Source organism: Trachemys scripta, chromosome 3 (genome assembly GCF_013100865.1).
Source record: "Trachemys scripta elegans isolate TJP31775 chromosome 3, CAS_Tse_1.0, whole genome shotgun sequence".
Taxonomy (NCBI): Eukaryota; Metazoa; Chordata; order Testudines; family Emydidae; genus Trachemys; species Trachemys scripta.
Window position 1 is genome coordinate 138,198,297 of NC_048300.1, and position 7,640 is coordinate 138,205,936.

Sequence of the window (7,640 nt, forward strand, 5' to 3'; positions counted from 1 at the left end):
CAGCACACTCCCCTGTCAGCATTCACAGACCACAGTGAGAACAGGCCCAGTTCGTCACACTCCCACCCCTACCCCACCCTTAGACTGAGCTCACTCCTTCTTGTGAGTGCATGGTTCATCAGCATTTCAGGCTGCCCTCTCACCTGCAAGCCCTTCTTATGTGTGGCTATAGTTAGCCCCCTGCCGGCACAGAGCAGAACCCCACTCTTAAACAGGGCCCCCTTTAGGGTTGCCAACTTTCTACTTGCACAAAACTGAACACCTTTGCCCCATCCCTCTTCCGAGGCCCCACCCCTTCTCCAAGGCCCTCTTCCCACTCACTCCATCCCGCCCGTTGTGCTCTCTTCCCACCCTCACTCACTCACTCACTCATTTTCACCCGGTTGGCTCAGGGGGCAGGGGTGTAGGAGGGAGTGAGGGCTCTGGCTGCGGGTGCGGGCTCTGGGGTGGAGCCAGAAATGAGGAGTTCAGAGTGCTGGAGGGGGCTCCAGGCTGAGGCAGTGGGTGGGGATGCAAGAAGAGTTGAGGGCTCCGACTGGGGGTGCAGGCTTTGATGTGGGGCTGGGGATGAGGGATTTGGGGTCTAGGAGGGGGCTCCAAGCTGGGGCTGAGGGGTTCGGAGTGTGGGAGGGGGCTCCGGGCTGTGGCATGGGGTGAGGGCTCCGGCTGGGGGTGCAGGCTCTGGGTTGGGGCTGGGGATGAGGAGTTTGGGGTGTAGGAGGGTGCTCTGGGCTGGGACCAAGGGGTTTGGAGGGCAGAAGGGGAATCAGGGCTGGGGCAGGGGCTTGGGGCACAGGGGGGTGAGGGCTCTGACTGGAGGTGCGGGCTCTGGGGTGGGGTTGGGGATGAGGGGTTTGGAGTGAAGAAGGGTGAGGGTGGAAGGGGTATCAGAGCTGGGGCAGGAGGTTAGGGCTTGGGAGGAGGTCAGGGTGGTGCTTACCGCAAGCAGCTCCCAGAAACAGTGGCATGTTCCCCCTCTGGCTCCTACACAGAGGTGTGGCTGGGCGGCTCTGTGTGCTGCCCTGTCCACAGGGATCACCCCTGCAGCTCCCATTGGCTGCAGTTCCCAGCCAATGGGAGCTGCAGGGGTGGTGCTTGGGGAAGGGGCAGCATGCAGAGCCCCATGGCTGCCCCAAGCATAGGAGCTGGAGAGGGGACATGCTAGCGGCTTCTGGAAACTGCTTGAGGTAAGCGCCACCCAGAGCCTGCACCCCTGACCTCCTCCCCTATCCAGATAACCTTTCTTGGAACTAAGCAGAACGTTGGCTCGTCATAACAACATGTTTGTCCCATATTAGAAGTGTCCGACCCAAGAGATTACACAATATTTGCTTTGTCCAGCCTTTGCAACCTTGGTTTGACCTTGTCCCCATTTGACCTTGTCCCCATTGCCTCAGCCATACTGTGCAATTTTGGGTTTCTTCATCCAAGGTGAACCCACATGCTGGCAATGCACTTTGCAGTACGTCACAATGACATAACCAGGTACCATATCTCTTGGAACAACATGAGGTATCTAGGACTTTCCAGATACCCCAACCCTTCCTTATCAGTATCTGAGGATGAATCACATATTCCTTTAAGATGTAACCTGCCATGATAGGTTCCAATGTACCTATGGACTGGACACTATACACTTAATGCCTCACTTAGTTCTGTGGCCACTGGTACTGCTAGTACCATAAGAAGCACCTTTTCTCAGCATAATAGATCCATGAGTAGCACCTAACCCTGCACCAATCTACTCCTTTTATTTTTGTCCATTGTTCTAGCATCTTATTTGTTATGAACCCAGGCACTTTCCCACCTTGAATTTCCTTTAGTCCTACTTGTAGCTCCTCTATTAGGAAGCTGCCATACTATGAACAGGTAATTGTCTTTAATACATTAGGCTGGTTTATGATTTCATTGATTGCTGCTTCCACGTCCCTAAACAACTGTCCTATTATTCCAGCATCTTGAACATCCTTTAAATCCTCCCTTATGTCCTCATTCTGTTGTTTGTTTAACTTTGTTAAGAGGTTTCTGAACTCTTATTTTCTGATTTTCCTCCCACAACACTGTGATATCCATATGATTTCATACTGAAGTTCCCAGTGCCCCAACTCCTAATACTGTTCATATATCTCTTTTATCACTCTTCTTCTCACTCTTTCCCTTCTCAGGCAGGGCTGGTGCAAGGATATTTTGCACCCTACGCGAAACTTCCACCTTGCGCCCTTCCCTTCCCCTCCCACTCAGCATTGCTTATTATAAACTTTCAAAAATGTATACTGCATAATGTGGCATTGTTCATTAGAATTAATACATGTTCAGCTTGAAAATTTATTAATTTCATTATTTAGTCTATATATTTAATGAAAATAAATGACCTTGGGTCTCCTGCACGTGTCCCCCATTTCCCCTATTTCAGTGTTTCATTCCCTCCCAAAGTTAATTGGATTCCGTCCATTGGTGACTTCAACATTCCCTGAAATTCTGGAATTAATTGGATATAATGACATTCTGAAGTTATCATGGGAAAGGTCCCATGACGGATGGGGAAGAAAATTAGTGAAAGGCAATTGAGCTGAATATAAGTCCTTACGAGCTTGGCCAAATACTACTTGAATTTTAAATTCAATTATCCAGTCACCACACTGGGAATGGACTCTGCGTAGTACTATTCATGCTAGTATAGTAATAGTATCATTATTATTCCACACTTTATAAATCACACTGTTACTTTTTATAACACATTCTTATCTCTTCCTGATGACATAAATATAAAGAAATAAAAAAGTCCTTGCAGGCCAAGCTAAATATGATCAGCTAGCACATGCCTCAATAAGGCCCAGCCAAAATAGCTGCCTGCAGCTACAGAAATATATCAGAATGGAAAAGTAGAGAAGCGGAGAAAAAAACATCAACTTGAAGAAGATGCAAATGCTATTAAAGGAGATCATCTTAAATTTGCAGTGGAAACTGGAGGTGCTGTCAGAGAGCCAGTTGATATTGGTAAAATGTGATAGGTTGAGCACACAAAACGAAATTTCAAGAGGTTGCAGGAGGGGGTTGAGAAGCTGATGTTGCACCAATGGATGGATTATCCTGCTTTGATTGGTAATTAGTACTAGCACGGTGTCTGCTCTAGCTACAGACAGAAACAGCTATATTAATACACCAGGGGTATCTGACTGAACTTTGACAATATTTAACATTCAGTTCCCATTTATGTGTTAATACAGAGGTAATATTTTAGACATGTTTACAGGTGGGCTTGTTACTTGAAATCTCTTTGTCTGGTACTGAATGGAGAAAGCTGAGTGTCTACTGGCAAGTTCTACAGCTTTCTCTGTGCTGGAAAAAATAATCTGTTCTTCAAGCTATAAGTAATCCTGAAGTGAAACTGACAGCAATGATCAACATTTACAATTATTTTATTTGTTATGTTGTTTGTGTCTAATTAGTAGTAAATATTGAAATGTTATATCATTTAAAAATTCTTCATCTTGAAAAACAATATCCATCAAAAGGCAGAAGAGGATAAGAAATGGGAAAGGGTGATGGATTTCTTCACAATTTCTGAAACCCCCTTCTGATCATTTTTACCCATAATTTCTAAAGATCTGCAGACTTAAAGTAAAATTGCATTGTATTGATTTTGGGTGTGATGTGAGCGAATATAGCAATAATTTCTCAGTATTGTTCCCAATGTTTATATAAACAATTCAGAAGTTCACCATTTCTCAACATAAAACAGTTATTTCTGGCTACCAGTTAGAGGAATGAGTTCCTTTTATTTTGGAATAGGAAAGGAGTCTAGTTTTCTGAGTGATAATTTCTGCACTTATTCAAATCAACACTCACATTATTGCATGTACTGCAAAAGGAATATTACTTTATATCACCAAATAAATAAATTTAATACTTTATTAAACAAATATAGATAAGATAGGTAGCGACCAGCACTCAAAGATGACCCCGGTTCTATCTTTGAATGAAATAAATGTGTCCTTCATGTGTCCAATTTGGAAAATGACAGCAAAGTTAGGGACAAGGCAGGAAAAAGAGGATAGATCAGGAAATCTGACTGGTCAGATTTTGCTGCATACTGCAAATCCTACAAAATCATACAAACATTTTGAAACAAACAAACAAAAAGCCACAGATGGAAATTACTTTTATTGGAAGACCCTCCAGAAATGAAAATACCACAACGGAATATGGAAAATAAAATAAAATTCACTTTGAAAGGGGCTCTTATTTTCAGCAACTCACAGAAGCAATTGGTATTGTCCAAAAATGTGGAACTTCATTGTCTTTATAGCTAGACAGGACTTAATAACATGACTCAGTATAAAAAAAAATGAGGAATTATTATAGAAATAATTTTAAAAATTCAAGTCTTGGGGACTCTAAATAGAGTGGATGGGAGAGTGGGCAAAATGAGAAGATCCAGTATCCCACTTCTTTTCCTCTAAATTGAGCATCAGCATCATACAGACGGCAGCAAGTAGTGGAGGCAAAGGGAGGATGAAAATGACTAACTTGTCCTTTTCCAGTCTCCATTCAGGCCATCTCCCAGGGACTACACACAGACTTCCTCCACTCACACTGTCATCTCTTTGTGCACATTGTACTATGGAGCTAGTAAGTAATTGTCCCGGAGCAGTCTCAGGGGCCTGAGCCTGCTCTGGGAGGGGCAGCGGCCTGGGAGTCGCAGAACCCGAGCACAGTGAGGAGGGAGCCGGAGGGCACGCCTGCCCAGGCTGCGGCCTGACGCCCCCCCCCCCCCCCCGGGCTCCTGCAGCAGATGTATGCAGGTGGCGGCCCCCATGCGCCCCCTGGTTCCACCCTCACCACGCTCAGGCTCTGCGGCTCCTAGGAGTGTGAGTGGCTGCCGCTGCTGCCCCTCCCAGAGCAGGCTCAGGGCCCCGTGTCCCGGCGGCAGCGGCGGCTCACATGCCCAGGAGTCGCAGAGCCAGAGCATGGCAAGGGGGGAGACAGGGGGCGCACGGGGTTCGCCGCCCGCATGCATTTCCTGGAATGGTAGGTGGACTCAAGGGCGGTAGTTTGATGATATGCTAAAGTCACTGTAATATTTCCAAAAAAAGAACAGGAGTACTTGTGGCACCTTAGAGACTAACAAATTTATTAGAGCATAAGCTTTCGTGGACTACAGCCCACTTCTTCGGATGCATATAGTGTGGAATAAATATTGAGGAGATATATATACACACATACAGAGAGCATAAACAGGTGGGAGTTGTCTTACCAACTCTGAGAGGCCAATTAAGTAAGAGAAAAAAAACTTTTGAAGTGATAATCAAGATAGCCCAGTACAGACAGTTTGATAAGAAGTGTGAGAATACTTACAAGGGGAGATAGATTGGACTCCAACGAGAGACTGCTGAGCTGGAATTGATATGCAAAATAGACACAATCAACTCAGGATTGAATAAGGACTGGGAATGGCTGAGCCATTACAAACATTGAATCTATCTCCCCTAAGCTGCCTACCGGGACAGCCAAGGATTTAGTAAGCCAGCAAGTGGCTCCTTGCCCTGTCATTCCAGTTATGGTAATACACTGGTGTCTGTCATCTTCCGCCTGAATTCTAGGTGTTAAAGAACTAGATACTCCATTATCAAGCAAAACTTGTTTACAAATGCCTCCAATAACTGATGACACATTAGGGCATCCCCACTCATCCAAGGTAATGCCGATAAGAATCCTGTGAGTTGAAGGAAGCTCGGTGTCCATAGTGGGGATGGAGGAAGCAGTTCTAGCCAGCAAACCACTCCCCGTTCCTGAGCTCATCTCCTGAAGACTCTGCACCTCCTTCTCCAATTCCTCATTACACCTCTGTACCTCATAAAAGAGAATCCATGGATTATTAGTGACCAGAGAATAAGGAAAAAAAAGTAATTCTTCATATTCTTTAGGGGGCTCCTTAGGTTTCTGTTTCACAGCACCGACTGTGGTGATTACTGTGTCAGACCCAAATCAAATTCAGATGATCTCTGAACACAGGAATTAGCACTGTCCCTGACCTCTGTTGCCCTGTGGAATACGCAATCAAACCCCAGAGCCAACTCCCTCCTGCAAAATTCTCTCCCAATTCCCTGTAGTCAGATCACAAAATTCAACCTGCTTCCTAGTTTTCATAAGCCACTTTAACACCCTTTAGGTCACCTTTTACATGTTATTTTTAACGCAACCCCCAAGACTTGAAGGGTATGAAACATTCCCATTATGGAAGATTAAGAGCCTACATTGACATTTTGTGGTTTTTAAATAGAAAAGTATTTTATAGATATCCAGTCTTTTGTCAATTAATCCTTCTGTTGGCTGAAATTTCTGATGAGAATCGAAGCCCTAAGGGGAACAGACAAACCTAACATTCCAGATGGATGAGGGGGTTTAGATTCAATTAATACTGCTAATCATATACACTCATGGATTCTAGCCAAATCAAACACCAAGACAGTATAAAGACTAGCTACAGTGATATGCATCTTGAGAACCTGTGCTTGGCATTCCACTTTCAAAATTAGATGAAAATATTTGGGAGGAGTAGGCATCTCTGAAAAATCTTTTTTCCTTGGAGATGAAAAACCACGAGAGAAGTGAAATATATATTAATTCATGAAACATAATAAAGTGCTGGTACAAACACAACCCTCACAAGACCCTTCCCTGTCTCTCCTGCACCCCAAAAGGAAATGTAAAACATTTGAGACTTATGCAGGAATAAGGAAGTGTCCCTGGTGCACTCTCTTTCTCACACACACCTGCCTTCTTCCCGCAATACTTTGATTTTGACTTTCTCTTTCTTTTTTATTCTGTTGTTCTTTCTTTTTTTGAAAACTGTTTTCCATTTGCAATAACCAGGCCTCAAGGCATTAGGAAACTGTTTACAAATGATGACACGAGAGTTTTGACACAATGGGCTACTTGTTTATTCAAACATAGAAAACCAAATGAAAAACATTCCAGATTTTTCCAGTGGGTGTGTAAGTATACTTGAGGCTACATTGATTAGTGGCAGTTATTTTTGAATTCTAAAAAGAATGTAAAGAAAAACACAAAGGTGCCCAAGTCTGCAGATTCCTGGGGTCTGAACATCCCTACACATGTCAACAATGGTTGCACACACATACACATCTGCAAGCACAGTTAGGCCCAACAAATTCAATTTTATTACGTCTGGATTAAACAGCCATATTTCTGGCATTTGAATCTAAATTCTGGTTCTTGGGCCCATGTCTAAAACCAATGGATGTGTTTAAATCATAGTCACATTATTCTTTGGTTTTCTCTGTCCTATTTGTAAAGGGGAAAATGATTAATAGCATTGTGTAAAATCCCTATCTTTATTTTTTTCTTGTCCTTTACTTTCATATAATAACAATACTCAAACTGTCTGCTGTCTTCTAAATGGCAGTATGTGTGATACCATTGGTCAGCTTGTCCACTGTGAAACCTAAGGCTAAATTTTGTCCATACAAATTGAGTTATCCATTGCTATTTGCAAATATCACAGAGTGAGGAAAAGAAAGGGAAAGAGCTCAGTGGTACATCTGTGGTTTGTGTCAATATTTAACTCACAATACACAATCTGCTAAGCTGGTAGCTTGTTTTGGCAGCATGTGCTG